Source organism: Megascapheus bottae, chromosome 1 (assembly GCF_031878675.1).
Source record: "Megascapheus bottae isolate mThoBot1 chromosome 1, mThoBot2.hap1, whole genome shotgun sequence".
In the NCBI taxonomy this organism is placed as follows: Eukaryota; Metazoa; Chordata; class Mammalia; order Rodentia; family Geomyidae; genus Megascapheus; species Megascapheus bottae.
In genome coordinates, this window is record NC_143509.1 from 99,374,279 (window position 1) to 99,399,917 (window position 25,639).

Genomic DNA, 25,639 nt, shown 5'->3' on the forward strand with positions numbered 1-25,639 from the left:
GGAGATGAGTTCAAAGACACCCCCCGCGCAATGATGCCTGAAACTGTCAAAAGTATTAACTAATGATATGCTGGCTTAAAGCTTTCCTCTGATAAGAAATACTTTAAAGCAATGGCATTGGGCAAATTGGCACTATGGAAAGTAGTGAAAGAAAGTCGACCTGTGGCTGCAAGTGGTAAAGCACTAGCCTTGTGCAAAAGAGCTCAGGGACAGCACCCTGGCTCTGACTTAAAATCCCATGGTCAAAACAACAACAACAACAACAACATACAAAGAAACAAACAAAAATCCACAAAAAGTGAAACATTTATATATATGGTATTATCTTACAAATTATCTCGGTATTATCTTAGTTATTTGTACTCATTGGTGATATTCAACCATCAAATAGGCTAATGAGAGTATGCATATGGAAATCATGTGAATTTGCATATGAAGATCATTTTTGTGATCCAGTAGTATTTGGGAAACACAGAGATCCATCCAATGAGATCACGTGGTTAAATCTATAACCTCCCAAAATTTTTCCTTGAAATCTACTCCTAATGATCCAAAGACAAACCACATTTGGTCCTTTCCATTCAGTGTCAAGGAAATGACTCAACATTAAAGAGCCAACCATTTAATAGTAACTTTCGTCAACATTTGTCAACACCTTCTAAAGACACTGTGAACAGCCAGGAGAGAGGCCATGGCATAGGACAAGTTATAGCACAATCCTGCTTTGATCCGTCACTGCTGATTACATTTTGAGCTTTAAATTATGTGCTCCAAGCTTCCTGTTCTTTCTGCATAGCACTTAGGATTTCTTTCTTCCTTCCTTTCTACCTAGAGTCACCTGTGGAATATGGATATATCCATTTTTGAATTTGGAAAAGTATCACGTAAGAATTAAGGTTCTCAGTGGACATTTCCAATGTATGTGCTTTTATAACAACTAGGAGATCGTATGTGAGATAACCTTATTCAGTATCTAATAGAGATACTGAACAAATGCATATAAAACTGCCCTTTTTCTCTTCTTTTAAGTTCTGAAAGTCAGTTATTGGAAAAGGCGTGGGCTCCATTAAGACCATTCACAGCTCTGTTTTTCTTATACTTTTAACATGCTACATGGAAACCTACCTTTATGATAAGAAAATATTTGCTAGATTAAATTCACTTAGGAGCAAAGATGCATGGTTTATTAAGAACCCTTCCAAATTATTTTCAGCATACAGACTGGAACGTGGGCTGGAAACACTTTCAAGTGTTTAAACATCTAGTGATTTATCAAGTGATTTATGTTGATTTCTGTTTCCAGTGATTACTGTTCAATGCTAGCCATTACATCCTGTGCTGAGGTAGGCCAGGTAACGAAGCATTAAGTCTGGCTGGGGTCTCAGACTGGCCCTGTCTCGGCTTCTTGCCCACAAATGAACATATGTCAGGCAAAGCCAAACCAGCACTATCTTGGCATTTCTTCTTGGCAGTTGCCACAGCTGACCTTCTTTTTTTAAAGTACCATGGATGTGTGCATGTTCTAATAATTCAGCTTAAGTTCTGCCTTGTAGACACAAGACAGATATTTGGCTTGTTGCTGACTGAGCTTTTGCTTCATACTTTCTGGCATGCTTTAGAATGAATATTTAGACGTAATTCGAGACACATCTTTCATCAGAACTTAACTATCAGCTGATGGGACAAAATGAACTTCCCTCTCCCACTGATAATAAATGAAGGTTCAACTCTCACTAATGCCTTTGCCAGTCTGGTAGGACATGTATTGAATTATAGAAGACAGAGACTTCTATCAGACAGCTGTCCTGGGAACTCTACCCTGAGTCATAAATACCACCAAACTAAACCTGTGGCCTATCAGAGAAGTTCTAATAAGTTGCTGTACGTTTTCTGTGGTTATTTCACACAAAAAAGTTAATGGATAGGATATACATTTTTTCTCATTATCTAGGTGAATATCTATTAGGTGTAATCTCAATGGTAGCAGAGGACCAAGTTCAAGATTAAAGTTGACCAGCATCCAGGATGTTCTTAAGTGTCTAGACATTCAACATTTCTTGGAAAAGGAAGGACATAGTAGCCCAATGAGCAAAAGAACAGACTGCAGAAAATGATTCTCGTGAGAGCCAAAGGACGGAGGCATCTCCCCACATGGCTACAAAACTCACAGAGTAAATACAGAGGATCTCCAGTGGTTTATCTGCCTACACTTCTTCCTTTTGCATTGGCTTTCCTAGGATCTTTCCCTCTTCCCTTTCCAATAACCACTACAGTTTTGCTTCCCACCAAGATTTTCACCTTGGTTATTTACACCTTCATCTAAGCTGCAGGAGTAGTCTTCATTTTGATTCTTCTCTAATGCATACATTATCTTCCTCAACTAAAGGGAATTTCTGGAATCAGAATACAAATAATGACTTAAGAGAGAGGAGGAATTTCTCAGCCTCACTCGCCTTACTCAACACATATACCCTGAATTTGGAAATTTACTTTGCTAACAAGTTTGTCTCTAAGTCTTCCCTTAAACATTTTTTCATCCATTCAAACTCTTGGCCAACAGTAATGACACCATGAATTCTGGGGCAAGGCTACTGTGTGTGCTGAAGTAGGAAGATACTTCTTCTTGACAGATGCCTGGAAGGCTTCCTGGAAGGAGGAGGATTCATGTGAGCCTGGAGATATGCTGACTAGAATCTCCCTTCACATCTCCAGCTATCCGTGGCTAGAATAGATGCATGTGAGATTTAACGAGGAAAAGCTGAATGGATGGACCTGGCTCAGATGTGTCACTGGTGTTGTCAGGGATTCCATGTGTCATCTGGCTAAGACATGTCACGTAGCAGGAGATTTGTGGAGAAGATAGAAACTTGGGTAACTTCAGGACTTACTCTGGTCATTGCACAGGCAACCTTGAAAATATCCACCTAATGGAATGCCCACATCATCCTCCATTCATTCGCTTTGGGGTGAAGCCTCCTTGCCCCCAAGGCTGCCCCATGGGAGTTGGACAAGGGCACCAACATCCTCTGTCATTGTCTATATCACAGCTCACAGCTCATGAGTAGCTAGGAAGGGACACTAAGAGATGGGGAAGCCAAGTGAAACATGAAGGGGATAGGTCACAGTGGAGTGGGCACCACAGAGACAAACCCAATCATCACCTCACTGACTGAGCACCACTTCCACATTGGATAAGGGGACGAAACCTCAGTAATGCGTTCAGCATGACCCTATATGCAAAGTCTAACCCTCAGTCCTTCTGACGGTGACCTGAGTTAGAAATAGGGCCACCACAGATCTAACTGGAGCACAGGAAAGTCTTAGGGCAGGCCCTGCATCCAGTCTGAGTGGCATCCTGACATGAAGACGACACGTGGACACAGAGACACACATTGAGGAATGTTATTTGAAAAAAAGAAGTACTAATGATGTTGCCATTAAGCCAAGGACTATCAACAACAGCGAGAAGCCACAGGAAGTTGGAGGCAGGTCTTGGAACAGAACTTCCTCACAGCCCCAAGAGGGAAGATATCCTGCCTACACCTAGAGCTTGGACTTCCGACCTCCTGACAATACATTTCTGTTATTTAAACCACCCAGTATAGGGCACCTTGTTATAGCAGCCTCAGGAAACTAATGAAGTCTAGTCACTAACAATCTGGAGATTCCAGGGGACTCTGGAAGGGAGATGGAAAGGCTGGGAAAGCACTGCAGAGCCATGGGGGGCATGAACAGGAGCAGGAAGAGGGGGCCTAGAGGACTATTTGGGTAGGTACAGTGGAAGAGACTCTGATGGTCTCAGTAAGTCTCTTTACCTCTTATAAAAAGTTCCTATGTAAGCTTGTGGAATATTTGGTGAGAAGTTTGAACAAGGTCCTCTCTGAGTGCCTCTTGCTCCACTCAGCCTCTCCAAAGGCCACTGAGAAAGCTGTTCCAAACCCTTCCCTCTGTCTTTTGTCTTATTTCTGCATATGAGACAGAGATGGTTCATTCTGGAGGGCCTCTCTCTGTTAATGATTATTTTCAAGAGGTGATTTTTGAAAATCACCTGGTTAGTATTTCCAAGGGTTTTTGTATCACTAAAGACTACTCTTGAAAATTATAACTCTCCTTCTATCCCAACACCTGGCTCTTCTCACCAAGAACAGGTTTCTCCATAGTAATTACCCTCTGGAGAGTTCTCCAGCTCACATGCATGTGGGGTTTACTGTGTCTCTTGACAATCACGTCAGCTCCATGATGCCAAAGACATGTTGGCTGCTTTGATCACCTGATATATCCTCAGGGACAAATGACTTACGATCACCTGAACACTCATCTGTAGCTGGCAGGCTCCATAGCCTCCAGGCTCCTCATCTAGGACATGGTACACGGTGAAAACTTGGTGAGTATTAGTTGAGTGAGTGCATAATGATACTTATACCGCTAATGCTATTTCATGTGTATATACATGAGTTATGTGATCCAAAAATGGGAAGAATTTGGTGGAATTCATATGAATGAAAGATGGGACCTACAGTCTATGCCTTCATTGTCTTAAAAACAATTCCACAAGTAGAATGGTAGAAATTAGGCACAGAAAGAACTATCATCAAGCAATTGAGCTCGTGGGTCTGGGCTCCAGTAGAGGGTAGTGACAGAATTCAAGATGATCCCACAGTGTTCTTCCTCATGTACATGAGTGCCCTAAACAGCCCTTTCCTCTGAGTAGGGGCAGAAACTGTAAATTTTGACACCTGTGGTACAGTTAAATTATGGGGAATAGTAAAGGGTGATTATCTGCCATGAGCCTGAACTGTGAGACAGGAAAAAATTTTAATAGGAAAAATTAGAGAGATCTACTCCCATCTGCCTGGAAGAAAGAGCAGAAAGCCCACCCTGAGCCTCTATGGTGGCTGCTAGCTCAGAGCCAAGGCAGTCCTAGAGGCTGAAAAAAGACTGGACTAGAACGTAGCAGAGACATGAGAGCCTGCACAACCCAACCACAAAAAAATAAATTCTGCTAGCAAGCCAGACTTAGGAGAGGACTCTGGTGTTACATGAGAACCGTCACTCCCCCACCATCTTAAGTTCAGCCTGGGAAGCTCTGAGTAGAGGGCCCTGCCACCCCCTGTCTGGACTTCTTAACATAAAAACTTAATGATAACACATACAGGCTGTTCTCAGCCACTAGTTGATAGTAGCTTGTTATGAGGCAATAGAAAATGAATACACAACTCACTTAGTTTGCTTGTTCTCCTTTCTTTTGGTTATTGTTGTTGGAGGTTCTGAGATTTGAACTCAGAGTCTTGTGCTTATGAGGCAAATGCATTATCCCTGAGACATACAAAACTTCTTGGAAGACCCACTTTGTCCTCTGGGCTGTTATCCAAACAGAGTCCTAACCTGGCCCTCAGAGTCGATATGCCTTCAGTTCCTAATTTCCCAGCCACATGTCACCTTCTCCCATCATCCTCTCCCCGAAACTATTGCCCTTTGCTTCCTTCTCACATTCTTCCCATCACTCTGCCCTTGGGTGCTATCTTGAAGCTTGACCATCATAACCATGGCAGCAATACAAAGCTAAAGTCATTCCTTAGCCATCCATGAGGTGTTAACCTCATGGTCAATATCTCAGAGACTTTGCCTCTATGAAGACTATAATTTCTCATGACAGTTTTATGAGACAGGAAGACTACACAGGAAGGATCAGAGTAGGAAAAGACTTTCCCAGCATTACACAAGCAGTGAAAGGGTTAGGGGATTATAATTCACATTCCTCTGGTTCCAAATCTGTGCTTTCATTTTGGGAGACCCCCCCCCCAACTCATTATAAATTAGGATCTCATGAGAATGAACTCCATGGTTAGTGGACCAAAGCTTCAGCCTCTGATGGCCTTTCTCTTCAGAGTTTTCGAAGCTGTACGCTGTCAGTAATAGACTAGAAACAGACATCTCTATCAGCTAGAAAGAGAAATTGTGGACAAGACCCCCATAAGTGTAAATAAATATATTTCCCTCTGTGCACATGCTCCAATGAAACATGAGAAAAAAAGCCTCGGGTTAAAAATGACAAGGGATTTCAAGAAAACAGAATGCATTTATTTGGTTGGTATGAAATCTCTCTTTCTCTCTTGTGCACTCCCCCTCTCTTTTCTTTTTCACTTAGAGTCCTCAATAAACAGTAAGAAAAATAAAGAAAAACTAACTCACTAGACAGTGGTCCACACAGAATATTTTGGACAGAACCCTAAATTACTTCTCCAAAAAATGTTGAACTTATTCATTTCTGCCAGGTGCTCCCTTAAAATCTCAAATCCTCTTTCACTATAGTATCTCTTACTTAAATAAAATAATATAATAAAATCTGTTTCTGGCTTACACAAGCCTGCAAATATTTTTAGTATACACACACACACACACACACACACACACACACACACACACACACACTTGTAATTCTAGTTCTCTAAAGGGCTTTTATCTTTGAGATATTTTGCAATGGTTTCCATAACCTGGGATTCTGCTTATAAAATTTATCTTGACAAGCTAACAGATTTTCCCAAAGAGTTGCCAAGAATAATTTTACAGAAAAAATGTCTTAACCCAGTTTTCTTGTGTATTCAGGAAAAGACAGGATATACATTTATATCCTTAACAAGTTAGGCATCCAACCTCATTTTCCAACATGAGTTTAAACATGCTTGAGAGAAGAAAAATAATTCAGCTAAGTCTGCAATTTTATTTTGCTGTGATTATCTGAAATTCCTTAAAGGTGGGGCAATGCAATCCCCCCAAAAAACGTAATTATCAGAGGATCATAAAAAAATCAGTTATGCCTTTAAAAAAATAAGGAATCCAATGGGGTTTTGACATAAGAATAATGACATTTTCTATATTGAATTTTCAAAGAATGTTATTATAGGTAAGATAGTGTTTGAATAACTAAAAGTTGCTTCTGAGTAAAAAAATCTTCTTTTAGAATGTGTCAATACAAATATTCCTGTATTAAAATGTTTAAAAATGAACTTCTGATTCTATGCAGAAAAATACCTTTTACTCTGAAAGTAGCTTAGTTTTTTAATTTTTTTTAAAAAAACACATTTTTTTCCCTTTGTTTGGTCATGGGACTTGAACTCTGGGCTTGGGCCTCGTCCCTGAGCTCTTCAGCTCAAGGCTACCACCCTATACCTTGAGCCACAGCAAGCTCCACCTCCAGTTTTCTAGTGGTTAATTGGAGATAAGAGTCTCACAGAGTTTAGTACCCAGGCCGACTTTTCACCATGATCCCCAATTCTCAGCCTCCTGAGTAGCTAGGTGTGAGCCCGGCTAGGTTGGCCTAAATATTTCTTTTTAATTAATACAAGGCTGGACATTATGGCTCAGATATGCAATCCCAGCTACTGAGGAGGCAGTAAGAGAGTGAGAGGATCTTCATTCAAGACCAACCCAGGTGAAAAAATTAGCAAAACTCCATCTCAATCAACAAGCCGAGTTATAAGGGTACCCATGCTATCCCAGATATGCAGAAGGTTATAGATAAGAGGATCATTTGAATGTTTAACCACCTTCATTTAACAAAATGAATGCTTTGGAATCTTCCTCTAAGTTAGCTCTAAATAAGAACTTCCTTGGCACTGTGGCTCAAGTGGTAGAGTGCTAATCTTGAGCAAAAGAAGCTCAGGGACAGTGCCAAGGCCCTGAGTTCAAGCCCCAGAACTGGCTAGCCCAGAGAGAAATTTGAAGCTAGCTATGATACATCATCAGCAAAATAAGGAGCAAAAAGCTGGATTAGAGGCATGGCTCAACTGGAAGAACACTGGCTGAGAAATCAGTACAAGACTCTGAGTCCAGTTCCCAGTCCCATCACCAACAACAAAAAGACAAAGCAGGAAATGTCATGTAATTCCTTTTTATTCTATATCCATAGTCCTTTCTAATTGCCCTCAGACATTAGTTTCGGTATAATTTCTGTTATGTTTTAAAGCCATTCCAACTCTTTCTCTGTAATAAAAACATGTGTATGAATTATATTTCCCATGACTTTAAACTTTCTGCATAAAAAGAAAATGCTTCTAAATTCAGTTGCTTTTATAACTTTATACTCTTTTTGTTATATTTTTGTATTTTTCCATATGTTTTTATTGTAATTAATAAAAGGGTTACATTATCTTCACCAGATAGAAGGTGCATTACTTCACAAACATTCATACCCTTTTCTCATGTCTTGGTCCCCATTTCCCTTCCCCCATTCCTGCTCATCATTTTGTTTCCCCCCTTCCCTATCCTCTTTAGAACAATATACAATAAGTTTGACAAATTCCTTTATGTTTGTATTACAGGTGTGAGATCCAGCATTCATAGATATTAGAGCTTCTAACTACAAAATTGGAAATGCAAAATTTGCAACAATAATTTGGATGGTACCAAAATAAATGAAGGGCCTGTAGCTTAAATTTTCATAGATTATGCTTTTGGCCCACTCATATTACATTGGATCACTATGTATATTTTTCAGCCACTGTGTATATTGCATATTGCTAAAATGATTTTAATGGGATTCATTTTATCCCCATTCTTTGGCTTACTTTTACTTTAGTGCTGACAAAATTGGTTTTTAAAAATATGTGGATAGGACTACTTGGCATTTACCCAATCATCCAGAAAAAAGGGCATACTATATCCACTAGCACAGTGATGTTCATTGCAGCACTATTTACCATAGCAAAGATATGGAACCACCCCAGATGCCCCCAGTTGATGAGTGGATCAACAAGTTGTGGTATTTGTACACAATGGAATTCTATGCTGCTGTCAGAAAGAATGACATCGCCCCATTTGTTAGGAAATGGAAAGACTTAGAAAAAAATCATATTAAGTGAAGTAAGCCAGACTCAAAGGAACATAGGCCCAATGGTTTCCCTCATTTGTCATAATCAGTAGAAACCTTGGGCTCTCCTAGCAGAGATTTACGATTGAACAAAATCTAGAGACATTAGGCCAAATAGTACAACACTAAATGTAAGGAACTCCAGGATAAGGAAACAAAAGCCATATAACGAGTGACTGTTGTCCTTAATGTACTATGTTATCGCTCATCTCTTTTGCTGTCCCTTGATTATCTCATATTGTTACAGTATCTCACTTTGTTATTTGATATATTGGATATATGTGTATTTGGTTATTTGAAATTGGATAGGGAAGGGGGGAAATCAAGATAAGAGGTGGGGGTGGGGGGAGGGAAATGGGGACCAAGACATGAGAAAGGGTATCAATGTATGTCAAGTAATGCACCTTCTATCTGGTGAATATAATGTAACCCTTCTATTAATTACAATAAAAATATATAAAAAACAATAAAATACAATGTTAAAAATATATGTGGATAGGAATAAAGTTTTATTATAACAGTGTCTGTAAAAAAAATAAAGGAGAAGAACTTCCTGATGCAGGGAAACAAATTGAAAAAAAAAACAAAGCCAAAATACATAGAATGTAAAATAGTACCAAGGGGATTCCTGATATCCCCATTTCTGTATCAAGAACAAAGCCCTCCTCAAAGCCATGAACGGATCCTACGGGGGGACTTTCCACAGTCAGGGGATCAGGGTCCCCCCTCTGCTCTGCGGCTCTGCCGTGAGAAGGCATACTTTCCATGTATGCAACTGGCATTGGTTCTTGTTTTTACTTTCCTGGCTGCAGGTCAAAAAAGAGAGAGAGAGAGAGAGAGAGAGAGAGAGAGAGAGAGAGAGAGAGAGAGAGAGAGAGAGAGAGAGAGAGAGAGAGAGAGAGAAAACATCCTATAAAATGAAAGCAAATTTTCTAGCCACAGGAAAATAAGAAGGAAGTACATCAATTGTACCTATTAAGTATTTTGGCTAATTGTTCTAAAGGCTTAAAATATTAATGAGTTGGAAATAATTAGACAACATGGATCATTAACATATTTAAACATGTCTACTAATGGAATCTCTTCGTGTGTGTTTGTGTGTGTGTGCATACACACATCTATTAGTGTAGGAAAGATTGCTCTGCCACCTATTGGATTCCCTGTGAAATGAATATGGTCACATCTGGCAGACAGGCTTTCCCTGGCCCTGAGTTGAGACAAAGTTTCATCTCTAAATTAGAAATGTCACCTGGTCCCCTTTCAGCCTTTGCTCGGGGTTAGATTCTTCATTCCTCCCCACAGAAAAGGGCGGGTTCTCTCTGCAGCCTGCAGCATAGGCCAATTCTGAACCATTACACCCTGCTTCCCCTGCCACCACCGAGGAACGAGTGTCCACATGCCTGGACCGTGGGATATTGAGGGTCTACCCGCTGCTGCACAAACCCTGGCTGGTCCCCACTGCACATCCACGTAGAGTTAACCCCTCCTTCTGCATGTGCCCTGGGTAGCAGGGAAGGACAGCGCCTGGTTTGTGTTTTGCACAAATACAGCCAGGATAACAATAACTTTGCTACTACCAGTGTGCAAGAATTCGCCTTGACCCAGCTTTGGGGCTTGGAATTTCCTAAGTTAATTTAAAACCACGCTAATATAGTGTGATGAAAATATCTAGAACTGAATGATGGTTCTTCATTCATTTTTCTTTCTCTCATTAGACAATAGCAACCACTACATTAAATATGTGTGTGTGTGTGTGTGTGTGTGATGAAACCAGTATTATATGTTTCAATATATAACTAGTCCATAGGACTCTATTATTGATAAACTATTACTATTATTAACTATTGTTAATTTTCCCATATATTTTATTATCATCAATGAGTTTTACCTGGGAGTTATACTGTGATAGACCTATCCATTGATAAAATGTATCCTGACCACCCTTTCAGCCATCACTCCCCTCACACTCCTCTTCCCCAACCACCCCTAGTAAACTCTTACTGGATTGGTCTTCCTCTTGTCCTCTCCCTTCCACCCATACCACCAGTGTGCTTTACTGTCCCTCACACAAGTCTCACTGTTCTAATCCCCCATCCCCAGCCCAAGGTCACCCACCCACTCTAGGCTGCCTCTACAGTGATCTTTGCAAGAGCCAAACCTGATTAGGAGATTCGCTCATATGTCAAATTTCTCAATAGCATCTCTTGCATCCAAAGAGCCTCAGACCCTTATCCTTTTCCCTCTGAGTTCTTGCTGCCATTTCTAACCAGCCTAAAATCTTTTCTGGAAAGGGGAGTGGGATAGAGGAAAGTTTTGAGTTGGTGCACGATGTAAACTAAGAGCCTTTCACCTGCCTGTTATAATTTTCACAAGATAAAGGTGTCTCAAAGAATCTTTCAAAGTTCATATTCAGACTTAATAAAACAGGAGAAAACCACAATCCAATTCAAAACTTGTCAGGAACTAGCTTCCACTTTAAACACAAATTTAAGGATCTGCTATTACTACTATAACTTCACTTAACTAACCTTGAAGTAAATAAAGCAAGATTTGCAATACCTTTGGTTATAGAGAAAGATAGAAAGAGATCAAAAGTATTACTAAATGTGCTATGGAGAATTGTTTCTGTCATCTAAAAGATTTTACCTCCATGCAACTTCATATGATAAGGACCCAAGTTCACTTTGTTCTACAAAGGAGAGGATCTGGATGCATTATATGCTTTCCTACAGCCTCCTTAAGTGGAGTCCAAAGAACAAAGCATTTTCCAGGAGGAATGAAGTCGTATCTATCCTCAGAGCTGCTCAGAGATCAAAAGAGTCTTTCAGCAGTTTTATTGGAAGTCTTCTGAGGCCTTCAGCTAATATTTAGTTTCATAAATACTGAGTGCTGGGAGTAGGGAAATCCTACTTGTAAACAAGTGGGTTATTGTCAGTCACGCTTTTGGGAAAAACTTCCTTTACCCAAATGAATGGTGAGAAGATTTCACATTTGTTGTCCATTTGTTCAAATTTCAAACCAACGCTTGTTTTCTTATTCACCAATATAAATCATGGTAAAGTGACTTGCTGTTGCTATTCAGGTGGGAAAATGGCCAAAGGAAATTTTATCAGCTTCCTGGAGCTGCCATATAAAGTACTACAGAGCAAGGGCTCTGAATAACAAACTTTTATTGGCTCAGGATTCTGGCCACAATTGTAAGATCAGGGTGTCTGCTGGACTGGCTCCTCCTGAAGTCACAGGAAGGTGTTCTAGGCCACTCACTGCTCTGCTGGTGGCTGCTGGTGGCCTCTGGCATTTCTGGTCACTTTGTGTCTCTCTCTGTCTCTCTCTCTGTCTCTCTCTCTGTCTCTCTCTCTGTCTCTCTCTCTGTCTCTCTCTCTCTCTCTGTCTCTCTGTCTCTGTCTCTCTCTCCCTCTCTCTCTCTCTCTCCCTGTCTCCCTGTCTCCCTGTCTTTCTTTGCCTTTTCTGTCTCTATCTCTGTCTCTCTTTCTTCCTGTTACTTCCTCTTCCTGTCTGTGTTTATCTTTCATTTTCTTTCTCTCTGTATGTGTGTCTGTGCCCAGAGCGCCTCTTCTCCTTTACAACAGTCACCTATCAGATTAAGGAGTTGAGTTTGATTCCCAGCGCTGCAAAACATAAAAAGAGAATATATATATAGTATAATTATTTTATAATATATAATATATATACAGATATGAATACATCCTTTCTTGTACTCAGTCATTATCCTGGAGTTCCATCTCACCTCCTGGCTCTGTTCAACTGGCTACAGTGACTGTCTATTTCATCCCAGTTTTCCCTGAACATTTCCACTTGTATTATTCAAGCCCTGTGTCCTAAGGACCCCTCAGTCAGGCATACCATGAGTGTGGCCTTTGTGCTGTGGATAGTATTTTGGAATCAACAGGTGGATTCAATATTCTTGGCTTGTGGGTGAAACACAAGCATCTTGTGGTGGTCACAGAAAGCTGACGGGCATGGCAGCTGATCTTAATGGCAAGGCTCCGTGATGTCTCGCATCTCCTGGGAGGGCACTGTGCCACCTCACTAGTGACCAACAGAGAGAAGTGGCAGAGACCCTTAATGCTCCACATGCTCAGACAGCTTGGCACAATAAAGAAAAGCGTCTGGCTTACAAAAGCTGATACCCTGTTAATGAGAAAGTGGACTAACATTCTGTGGGTGCCAAGCAAGACAGGAAGAAGAAAGGAAGAATAAGTTCACCTCTATCATACTGCAGGAGGAGCTAGGAAAAGAGGGTAGGCACCGTTTATTGGTGTGTACCATCCGTCGGAATAAAAGGTCTCAGAGCATTTCTATTTAAATCCTGGCTGTGGTGGGAGAAAAGTGTGGCATTGTTTCAGTCACTGCCAGCTTTTCTCTAGGCCTCTCGCTAGCCTGCTGGCTGGAGCAGGGGTTGATTGGACCCGTCTGTCTTCTCAACAATCTGAGTGTGGCTGCAGTTGCTTGTAGCAATTAGAACTTGTTGTGTGCAAAGACTGGAGTGTTGACTGAACCAATTAAAAGATCAATTAGTGTAGGGCAAGTGCTTAGAGAAGTTGTTTTCTGTGACATGGAGCTGGTTTTCGATCAGCCTAGAGAGCCACGAGCAAAACCAGCATTTCAGAGAAAACATTCTTTGTTCCTCTTTGCCTTTTGAAATACTCTGCATGTTGTGAAATATTTCATTGAAAACTAATATGACAGCTTATTTGGGGGCAGTAAGATTCTACCTGTTAAATTACTGTATCCAGTAAAAAAAAGTAATATTGAATTTATGCAAATACTTTAGTTTACTTTTGTTTGTTGTCCCCTGCTGTAGTACGGATGAGAGTTTACGTGGTGGAATTTTGTTTCCCAACTACCAATGTTGGGCCATGTGGCCCTCTGAAAGACGGGGTTTGGGGGGAGGTGTTTAGGTGATTGGTAGAAAGAATAAAAACAGTTTCACCATGGCGCTGGGTATGTCCCCAGCAGACTGAGTTGTCAAGCCTGATCCCTACCTTGCTGTCTGGTTCCTCTCCACCACGTGATCTCTCCACACACATTTGGGGCTCCCTCTGTGATGTCATGCTCAGATGTGTGACATGCCCTATGACATCCCACAGAGCCAGCTGTGCTGTGATCTCAGCACACTACTCTGTGTTCACCAGCCTCAGGTGGCCACTGTTTCTGCTGTTAAGTAGCCATGGTCAGCTCCACGCTGAGCCCTAGGGCCCCTGCTCAGATAAGACCCTCTCCTCACAGAGATGGGAATGTCACACCCTGACACTGCATCACTATCTGCTGCAGGATGCAAACTGAGCTGGGTGCAGACACAGGCACAGGACGCCTGAGCCCAGCACAGGCTGCAGGTCTCATGCACAGGATGCCTGAGCCTCTGTGAAGAGATGCCTCAAGTGCCCCAACATTCACAGCTGCAGAAAGTCACCACGTGTGCAGGAACTGCCGGAGAGGAAGGTCTCCAGCCATCCGGGGACTTTATCTACACGTTATAGCTCGTCCCAGAGCTGACTGAGGCGCTTGTAAGTTGTGGTTTCAAACCTTTGTTGTCTCACTCCCTTACCTGTTCTTAAGAATTCATGTGTGAGACTGAATGCCACACTCAGCCCTGGAGGGAAGCCAGGCTCTTCGATTATTTCACAGATGAGGAAACAGATCAAGAAGGAAGCTCGTGCTCAGAGTCCTGACCTCCAGATCTCAGGGGCTGCCCTCTGCTCTCTTGTGCATTCTCCACTAGTGCCTAACCCACTTCGGTTCAGATGAGAACTAGAGGGGGAACACGTCAACCTTTGTCTCTACAGGTATCTTAAGTCTCTCTTGTCTGGTCTGGAATATGGGGAATGAATGGAGACTAGCTACAGGAAGAGATGTGTCAATAATGTCAGGGACAAAAGGAAGGTTTGGGTATGGAGAGGCTTTGACAGTGATGGGGGCTTTGGATACATGGAGAGACTTAAGAATAGTTACTGAGCTGGTGGATCACACCTATAGTCCTCGCCACTCAGGAGGCTAAGGTCTGAGGATTGTGGTTCAAAGCCAGCCTCAGCATGAAAGTCTATGAGATCCCTTTCTCCAATTAACCACCCAAAAGCCAAAAGCAGAACTATGGTTCAAGTGGTAGAGTATTAGCCTGTGTCACAAGAGCTCAGGGATAGTTCCCAGGGCCTTATTTCAAGCCCCAAGATCAGTGTGTGCGCGCGCGCGCACACACACACACACACACACACACACACACTCACGTGCAAAAGAAAAAAGATAACTACTCACAAGACCGTGACGATAGGCAACTAAATGTGCTTACTTTCTCTTTTTTTATTGCTTCAGGCAGGTAAACTACGCTGGCTCTTTGGCTCCTTGGCTAAGCTGGCGAGTGTGTGTTCACCAGCAAGAGGCTAAACACCCCAGAGTGGAAACTCACACTTGAAGGCAGCCACATGTCCTATGGCCACAGGGTCCCGCCACTCACCTCCCGAGACTCCGGGCACAGGCTGAGCAGAAGAAGGTCATGAAAACCAGGAATCCTAAACGAAGTCAACTACCTACATGTAGAAAACACCACCCAGACTGTTGTGACAACCACCAATGTGGTTTAGGGACAACCACAATCTCCCAAAAGTTCATTCTTCTTCTACCCACACTTTCTTTTTTTTTTTGAATTCTTATTTTAATTTTTATTATCAGGGTAATGTATCAAGGAAATGCAGTTACATTCGCCAAATAGAAGGTGCATTACTTCTCACACATTGACACCCCTTCTCATGATTTTGTCCCCATTTCCCTCCCCTACCCCCTCTCAGTCCTCTTGTTTCCCCCCCTTTCCCTTTCAAATAAACAAATAAATATATATGCAATATACCAGTAACTAAGTCAGATACAGTAACAGTATGAGATTGACCAAAGGGCAACCAAAGAGAAGAGAAATAACATAGTACATTAAGAACAACAATCACATAAGATAAAGCTCTTGCTTCAATATCCTAGAGATCCTTTCATTTAGTCTCGTCCTATATGACCTTATGTAATCCTCTGCTAGAAGAGTCCTAGATGTGTACTAATTATCACAAATGAGGGAAACCACGGAGCCTATGTTCCTTTGGGTCTAGCTTACTTTACTTAATATGAGTTTTTCCAGGTCTTTCCATTTCCTTACAAATGGGGCGATGTCATTGTTTCTGACCTGAAGGCATCTAATCCTGGTAAGAGGTAAAAACTACACAGCAGTCACCTGGCATTGAAGGCTACTTGTTTTATAGTGTTTCAGATTTTGAGACTGGGGTGGGTATGTGGATGTCCCCAAAAGTTGATCACAGAGCCGTATCTTTGGGGCCTCTAGGGGCCAGATGACAGCCAGATGAAGACAGGCTATGGATGAATCTATTTGGCTCCCTAGAAGATGTAGGAGAGTAGGTGGCTGTGCTGGGCAGTTCCTCCCTGAAGAAGTTTCCCTTGACAAAGGAAGGCCAGAGCTGAGTCTAGGCATGAAAAGTTCTGGAAATGCTTATTGTGTTACAAAAGAACTTAGCTCAGCCCTGGCTCAATTCCATCTCCTACAAAGCGTCAATTTGGAGCCCCCCCAAACCAACCCCCCCTCCAGCACATTTACATTTCTAATGGATAAGAAGTGGAAACAATTTATTTCATAGCCATCATTGTAGGTGGGGGGTGGGGAGTAAGAGATAGGAGACAGAGATGTTTCTAGATGCTCTTGTTTACCTCTGTGCTCAGGTTACAGATTCCCTGGCTAACTTCACACCACTCACTGGAGAAAGAACATGGGGTAAGCTGTATGATGAATGCCAACAAAATATAGAGAGATGTCAATCGTCTGCTCTGTTTATGTAAGAGGGGAGCAAAATAGAAAGGCATATATATATATATATATGATTCTTTTTACCATGGGAAAGAGAGAAATACCAGAAAACAATAAAAATTCAGCTACTACCTCGAACAAGGAGACGTAGGAAAGTCAGGCTTGACTTTCATAAGTAAATCCTTTGCTACATTTAAATAACCCCTAGGTGCAATACGGAAATAGTCAGCAAGAAAGGGGAGGGAGAAGACTAAAAGCAAAAGCAAATGAAGGATGAGAAGGAAAAAAATTAGATTGTATGTTTGAGTTAATATCATAATATTCTAAAAAAAAAAGAAAGTGAAAAATAAAGAAATGATGGAGGGAAAGACAGGAAAAAAAGAGGAAGAGAGAGGAGAAGAAAACCAACGAACTCACACACGATATTTGACTGCATGACTTGAGTTTGGATGAAGGCAAGAGAATTGCCAACAAGCCATAACCCATTTTTAGTGGACTGACTTCTTGAAAATAAGGGTTGAGGAACAAGTGAATAAATCCTGTAGCTGTTTGAGATGCGTAGATGAACTGAGCAAAGGTATGCTATGCTGATGTGGATGGAAGCACAATTCAAAGACAAAAATAGGGTCTGGGCACAGTGGCTCATGCCTGTAATTCTAGCTACTCAGCCGGTTGAGATCTGAGGATCTTTGTTTAAAGCCAGCCTGGGCATTAAAAACCATGAGACTCTCATCTCCAATTAACCACTAGAAAACTGGAAGTGGTGCTATTGGTCAATGGGTATGGTGGGAGCCTTGAGCTGAAGAGCTCAGGAACAGTGCCCAGGCCCAGAGTCCAAGCCCCACGACCAACCAAAAAAAACAAAAACAAAAAAAACCACCCCCCCCACACTAATAGGCAAATGAAGAAAGCAAGTAAGAACTCTCAAAATTGATATGAACTCAGAATTTCTAAAACATGCATATTTTAGAATATGCATGTGTATATGTGCATATATTTATTTATGTGTTTTCTTGCTCATGTACACAAATGTATACATATACATATATGCACATACATATTTATTTATTTACCTCCACTAAATGGGCCAAGTATTAAGATATTCCACTAGTAATGAGTGTGCCTGGTACAATGAATTTAACTTTCTGATATTTCTTCTACTCATGGTCATCTAGAATGAAAATAGTTCATGAGAAAATTTGAGAAAGAAGCAATTCACAATGTTTAATTTGAATATTGTCCTTTGTAATACAATGAAATCACCCTTTATCCCAGAGTGAGTTAGAGTAGAACTCAGGTCAGTTCAGTTAGTAAGTACATTATATATAAATATAGATATAATTTAATAAACATAAATTAATATATTACATGTTATATATTTTTGTGTATTTTCCTACTAGCAAAAGTTGGGACAATTTGAATACCAAAATTATGAAATCTAGTCATGAACCATCTGCCAATAGAAATGGGTAGACAGACTCTATAGTATAATGTTGAAGAAAGGTCATGCTAGAGTTTCAGACTCTATGTCAGCCATCATATAAAGATTGGATCAGACAAGAATTATTAATAAATACTAAATGCAAAGACAATTTTATGCTGATCAGGCTATTTCCTTAGAATATCATTGTATTATTATTTGTTACGAGAGAGTAATTGAACAATGAAGATATTAAACACAACTTATAAACTAAAGGTAATTTGGTAGATACTAGGTTAAACACAGATTTCTCTCTGCCGAACTTCTTGAACTCTTTACTATGGTAAGTGGGCACTGCAAACTCTCAAGAATGATCTTTTGAGGTATGATTTATTTCGAAATGAGCATTAAATGAGTTTAACCAGAAAAAATTAGCACCGCTTACACCAGATTATCACTATTGTCATCCCCAAAGACGGCTAGCTGACTAGAGTTAGCCCCAGTATGTACCCTAAGGACAAATCAAGCCCTCTGAGTGCACAACATGGCATTTGTGTCTTAACTATAATCCTAAGGCAACAGCAGAGAAACTCCAAGGACAAAAATGTTCTATTGAAAGCAGCTTAGGGGCTTTAAGACCATTGGGGTCTTAGAGCATGAAGAAATCTCAGAGGACCGCTTCAGACTAAACAGAGGAGGCTAAAGAGACAGGACAATGAAATGCAAGCCCTGACCTTAGAGGCACTTTATGTTAGAGGGAGAATACTCTCACAGACATTAGTGGGACAACAGAAAGAAAAGGAAAAAAAGAACATGAAAAGGAGATTAAATAAAATATTTCATCATGTCAAAATTTCTGAGGTTGATAACTGTGCAGTGGCTATGCAAGAAAACAATAGCCCAGGAAAAAAAATCAGGCATAAAGGGCCATGATGTATGGAATTTAACCTCAGTTCAGGAAAAAAGAGATGTGTGCACACAGACAGAAAGTACAAAAGCTAAAGCAAAAGCAAAAGATAAATTATGAATAATAAAAGCACATGTGCTTTTATAATAAAACATATACATGTGCATTTCAACTTGCCTTTACATTCGATACTACTTTCAAAAATGTTTGAAAAAGGGGCCGGGAGTTTGGCCTAGTGGTAGAGTGCTTGCCTAGCATGCACAAAGACCCGGGTTTGATTCCTCGGTACCCCACATACATAGCAAAAAGCCGGAAGTAGTGCTGAGGCTCAAGTGGTAGAGTGCTAGCCTCGAGAAAGTCCAAGGACAGTGCTCAAGCCCTGAGTTCAAGCCCAGGACTGGCAAAAAAAAAAAAAAATGTTTGAAAAAGATACTTGTACAAATTGACCTATAAATGTCAATAATTACCAACAAAGATTTAATACTATATAGGTGTGTGTCTGTGTGTACACACATATACACTCTATATGCATAGCTATACATACATGTGTGTGTACTATATATGCATATAAGTGCGTATATACACATATATGTATATAATATATTTATATAATTATAATTTATATATTATGTGTTTATATATCTATATGTAATATAATCTAACATGTTATATAATTTATACATAATTTTGTATAATATAAAAATTTATATGCACATTTTATATATATATGAAATTTTCTAATATATCAGATCACAATTGCCCCAATGGGATTTCATTTCCAAACATTACTCAACTGTATCAGAATCTCCAAGGGTGTTTTTAGCTAGTGGAAGCCCCAGGTACTTCATCCCTGGAGTAGTCTAGCAATCTATTATTCAGACAAACATAGAGAAGCAAATTCATGTGTGCTTTTATGAAGAACATTTTCTTCAAATTTTCATCTGTATATGGTAACGCTCCTCTCTTTCTTCATGTAGACCTCGCAGTGTCCAGTACCTTGTCCATGCTAGTCCAGCCTAGCCATGTATATCCTGTCATATTCCTCCCTCCAGCCTGCCTGCTCTAACTGCCCACCTGTCACATGTGTCCTTTCTACTCCATTTCAGCTCCTAATTATTCCACAGAAGAAATGAGAGTGATCACCAACCACTTATCTTCATCCTATGGTCACAGCCAGAGGCCCTTGCAATTCTTCTGGATGCTTCTGTTATTCTGTTCATTCCTGGCTGTCTTCTCCATTTGTTCTTTCTTTCTGGATCACATGGTGCTATGTTGAACACAGACACTGCTTTGGTTTCATCTTAGTGGTCTGTACACCTCATCCCATCCATCTAAGACATTTGTTCAAGGATGAAATAGAGAAGGTTTTGCAATGGGGACCAGTACCCAACTTGACCATCTAACCTCTCCACTGCCTTTGGGGTCACCCACATAAACTGCTGCTCTATATTGTGATCTAACCTTAGAGATGGGGTGAAAAGGCAGTCTCTAGTATTGTTACCAGTTAAAAATTTGTGTCCAGGAACTCTGTCTTAAAGCCCAGTGCTTTCACAGATGACCTTATTTGCACAAACGCTCATTGCAGCTACAGGGAGCTAAGATGAGGTCACACAGAAGTACCCTTAGGGAAAGAGGAAGTTTGGAGATGGAGACGAGCACACTGAGAAAATATCATGTGAATATTATGTCAGAGATCAAGGTCATTCATGTGCCAAAAGGGCACCAAAAATCACTGCAGACAAACAGAAGCTGAAAGAGAGAGGCTGAAAAAGTCTCCCTCATACCTGCAGAGGAAGCAACCAGTTGGATCCCTTGATCTGGGCCTCCCCGCCATCAGAACAGAGACAAGGTACCTTAACGTTGTTTAGTACACCCCAATGTGGGTAATTGTATACAGCAGTCATGTAGCTGTATTTATACCCGCTGAGAAAAGTGGCCTAGTCGAGCAACACCTATTATTAGAAACCCACCATAGCCATCACTTCCTCTTAACTTTCATCACTCAGGCTAGCAGGAATAAACACCAAAGCAAGAAAACCCCATTGTTCCTTTGGGAGCTGTAATGAAGCCTCGTTTAGCAAAACTAAGACTTTCCTGTAGACTTGTGCCTTTCTTCTACAGATGTTCCTGGGTGGCATAGCCAAGGAAGAAGGTACAATATGACTTTCTTCACATGCTTGGTTCATAGTCAACATCCCATGCCAATCCCTTTTCTCATTGTAAACTTGCCAGGCATGGGTTTCTACATCCTTGTAAGCTTGTTATGTAAGAAGACATACTGTGTGAGGACACTGGTAGCAGAGCAGCTGAGGGCATCTCTAGCACTGGTAACAGAGACCAGCCAATTCTTCAGCCATCCCCACACCACTGTGGAAGCTAGTATGAACATCTCCCATAGAAAGCTCCCCTTTCCCACATGCATTTCCTAAAATCCTTCATCACATTTGTATTCAGGGACCAGTCGATCATCATTCATCATCATTCGAGAAATACTTTTAAAATACCTGTGCCAAATACAAATAAAAGAAGCTTTAAATTAACAGCTTTACTAGCAAGGTCTTGCTAGCCTTGGAACAGTGTGTGAGCTGCTTTTTTATATGTGAAGAAGTGGTGCAACTTCACAACTCTTGCAGTGTAACTTTCACTAGTATATTAGAGAACATGCTATTCCAATTTGCAAAAATTATGTAACCAAGAGTTTGTTTTGGTGTCTTTTCTAGGCCAAACAATGTGTTAGTGGAGCGCTAGGAAACTCAATAAATGGTTTCCGCACTAAAGAACCTTGGTTAGTGAACAGGTCACGACCTTAAGACAAGAAGCAAAAATGGGAAAGTAAGATGAAATGTCAAATTTCACAAGGCTAAGAGCTCCAAGGAAAGATATAAAGAGAAGACCTAAGAGAGACCGTTGGAGAGAAAAGACCCAAAGCAACCTTACAGAACCAATTCTGTTTTGGCTGCAGGTTCTATGTGGCAATTTCTTTCACCTTTTGGTTTCTGGTTTGGTAAAGGAAAAAAAAATGTCACCTGTGCTCCAAAACACACTCAAAAAATGCTCAAAACATCTTTAAAGCATGAACTTTTATCAGATGGTTAGAAAATGGAAGGTAAATTTTTGCAAAACTGCTCCATCTGTTGGCTTCTATTGCTTCATAGCTATTCTCTTGTTGCAGTTGTCATAATTGTTGCTATCAAACAACTGTTTTCCTTTGCACACTGCCCTTTGGGTCAAGCATATTCATTTGAATCTGGAGCTGACTTCACTCAGTTCAGATTTCTTGGGGTTCTTGACCACAGCCCAGCCAATCAGAGCTTCGAATCATAGCAATGGGTAGAGCTTTTCCCATAAGGAACTTGAAACCATTTCTAGACTAGTCAATGCTGATTGAAATCTATTTGTGTGTCCTTTCCATCTGTCAGTTAACTTATAATAAAATGTAGAACTACTAATTTTTGAATTGCTTTAATGATACCAAAATAAAATTAACAGGCTGATATTGAAAACTATTATGATGGTGAATTGAGAGGGTTTAAGGACGTGTTCTAGAAATTCACCAGATGTGGTCCTTTTTAAGGCTAAAAACATCATTAACCTTCATACTCCCAGAAGCACCTGAGAAATCACAGGGCTATTTTAATTTTTTCAGAAAGTCACTGAAAATGTTGTATAGAAATAATTATCAACAGTTTTGCATGTTCTCTATATGTTGAACACACTGGATCTTTTTTTCTATTTAGTGTCAGTTCATTGAAATATTCTGAAAACTGTATCATACTTCATTTGGTTTTATAAAATACTATATTTAAATATAATAAAAAGCCAAAACCATATTTAAACTGAAGTTGACAGTGTATTTTTTTAAAAAATGAAATTTTTTCCTAAAAGCCCAAGAATCAATCCCATCTCATGTTATGTTTCTGAGGCTTTACAATGAAATTAAGAAAATAAGTCAAGGGGCTGGGATTTTGGCCTAATATTAGAGTGCTTGCCTAGAATGCATGAAGATCCAAGTTCAATTCCTCGGTACCACACACTAGAAAAAAGGTGGAAGTGGTGCTGTGACTCAAGTGGTAAGAGCACTAGCCTTGAGAAAAAAGTCAAGATAAATCATACTGGGCTGGGAGTTTGGCCTAGTGGTAGAGTGCTTGCCTAGCATGCACGAAGACCCAGGTTCAATTCCTCCGTACCACATACATAGAAAAAAAGCCAGAAATGATGCTGTGGCTCAAAAGGCAGAGTTCTAGCCTTGAGAAAGTCCAAGGACAGGGCTCAGGCCCTGACCCCAAGCCCAGGACTTGCCAAAAAAAAAAAAAGAAAAATCATACTGCTGGGTGCTAGGTCTCAGGAGACTAAGACCTGAAGGATCTCAATTTAAGGATAGCTTTAGATAGAAACTAGTCTAAGAAACCAGTATAGCCAATATATCCAATAAAAAAAAGGTCTGGAAGCATGGTTCAGATGGTAGAGTGTTAGCCTAGCAAGCAAGTTGAAGAGTTAAATAAAAACAAAACAAAAATCAGCTCCATGCCAGTGGCTCACACCTGTAACCCTAGCTACTCAAGAGGCTGAGATCTGAGGACTGATCCTCCAGAGCTCGTTTGTCAAAGTAAGAACTAAAAAGCCAGAAATGCAGCTGGGGCTAAAGCAGCAAGAGTACTAGCCTTGGGGGGGGGGAAGAAAAAGCTAGGACCACTCCCAGGACCTGAGTCCAAGCTCTAGGACCAGAAAAAATATGACACAGGACTGCAATGGCTTGTGGGCCGGTGTTAATAGAAAGCACAAGCCATCTCCCTACTATTCTGAAATAATTTAAATGACATGTGAAAAGTTAAACGAATCCAAAGGAAAAAACGGTCTTCTAAAAAATTGAATTTCATATTTTTAAAATAAGGAGTGGAAAAGAACATATGTAAAGATGCTGGTGGTTATGCTGACTTAAGCTAAATACTCACAAACAGCCACACATATGTAGCACTTTCTCCCCTCCTCCCCCCGTGTGAAAGCCCTGGGGATTGGAGACAGTTTTTAAAGGCGCTAGAGTGACCAGAACATTCGCTAATTTCAGAAAGCACAAAATGAAACACTATCTATGAATTCCAATAAGTCTGGGGCTCTCAAGCTGACTTCTCAAAACTCTTGATGGAGATTTTAGCTAGTGCTTGTAAGTAATCTCACCCCTATCCACCCCCCCCTCCCCAAGCAGTTCATTTTCAAGAATACACTTACATCACTAATTGTTCTCACTCAGGGAGACTATTTTAATGCTCTGAGATCCTTCAGCCCCTCCCCGAGCTGGCCTGCCTTTCAATGTCTATCTTGCATCTTCACAAGAAGGCACAGTGTCAGCCATTAGAGGCATCTCTGCCCTTCCAGGTCCACAAAGAAATGTGGAACTTTGCCAGGCTCCCAGCAGCGGATGTCTGCACCTCACTAAGGAACAAGATGAACTATGACTTCACAGTAATAGTGAAAGTGCAAACAGCCCCTCACAAAGCCACGGCTGACCCTTCCACACACCACCTAGTGTAACAAGCTCTGAACACACTCAGGAGTCACGGTGCGGAAGACAAAGTCAGTTCTACCAAGAAAAATTACATTCTCTGAACAAACACCCAGCAATTAAAAATAAAAACATCAACTAAATCAAACTGAAAATTGCTACTCCTGGGAAAAGATAATGACTGCAGCTTTGAAGTACAAAATTCCCAAATGATTGATTTTTGAGCACCTCAATTTTGATGAGAAAGGAAGATTTTGTAGAGTGTTAAGTGAACATATGAAGGGAATATTTCCCCAGTAGTGAAACCACTTCAAAGGCCATCGTAAGCCGTTAATAATATAGACTACAAAATACTTTTAGCTTCTTAACATTTAAAGGGAAAATTAATAAACTCAGCAATAAGGCCAAACCAAGAATTTTCAAGAATTTTCTTATATTTGTATCTGTCCCTAGGCTCAGAATTGGTGAAGATGGGTGTTTCTTTTCCCCATTCCTTCATGTTGTACATGCACCAGCCACTCAACCTCCCTGTGGAGCTGTCAGCTCGCTGTATTTCTAAACTAACAAGACTGGGGACCTTCTAAAAGACACTGAGCTTCTGGAAGACATGTAGGGATTGACATAACTCCAAAATGGCAGGCAGACACCATGCTCCAGCATACACAGAGCTGTCAAGGACAGCCTTGTATTGGCTGCATGCTGTTAGTGATTTCCCCTTCCACACAAACAAATCATAACTAAGAGAAAGGTGGTTAAACATGGAAAGAAAAGAGTGCAAAAGGGAGAAGGGGAGAAAGGGAGGGAGGGGACAAGGGAGGGAAAGAGGGAGGAGAGAAAGGTTGAGGAGGAAGGATGTCCATTGACAATGTCTTGCACTGACTGATCCTTTGCAGGGTCTTACCAGCTGTTTGGGAAACCAAGACTCCAAGCCCTGGGGAAGAGCCATGACAGCCCAGTTCAGGGCAGACTACAAAGGCAAAGACCACACACTTTGTGAACTCTGGGAATGAGGAGGACTCCTGTAGACAGCAACAGCCACTTCCTGGGATTGTGACTTGGATAACAACAACAAAAACGAACAACTTCCTTTGGAAATAATTTCACACTTAGGGAAAACCCCTTTCTAG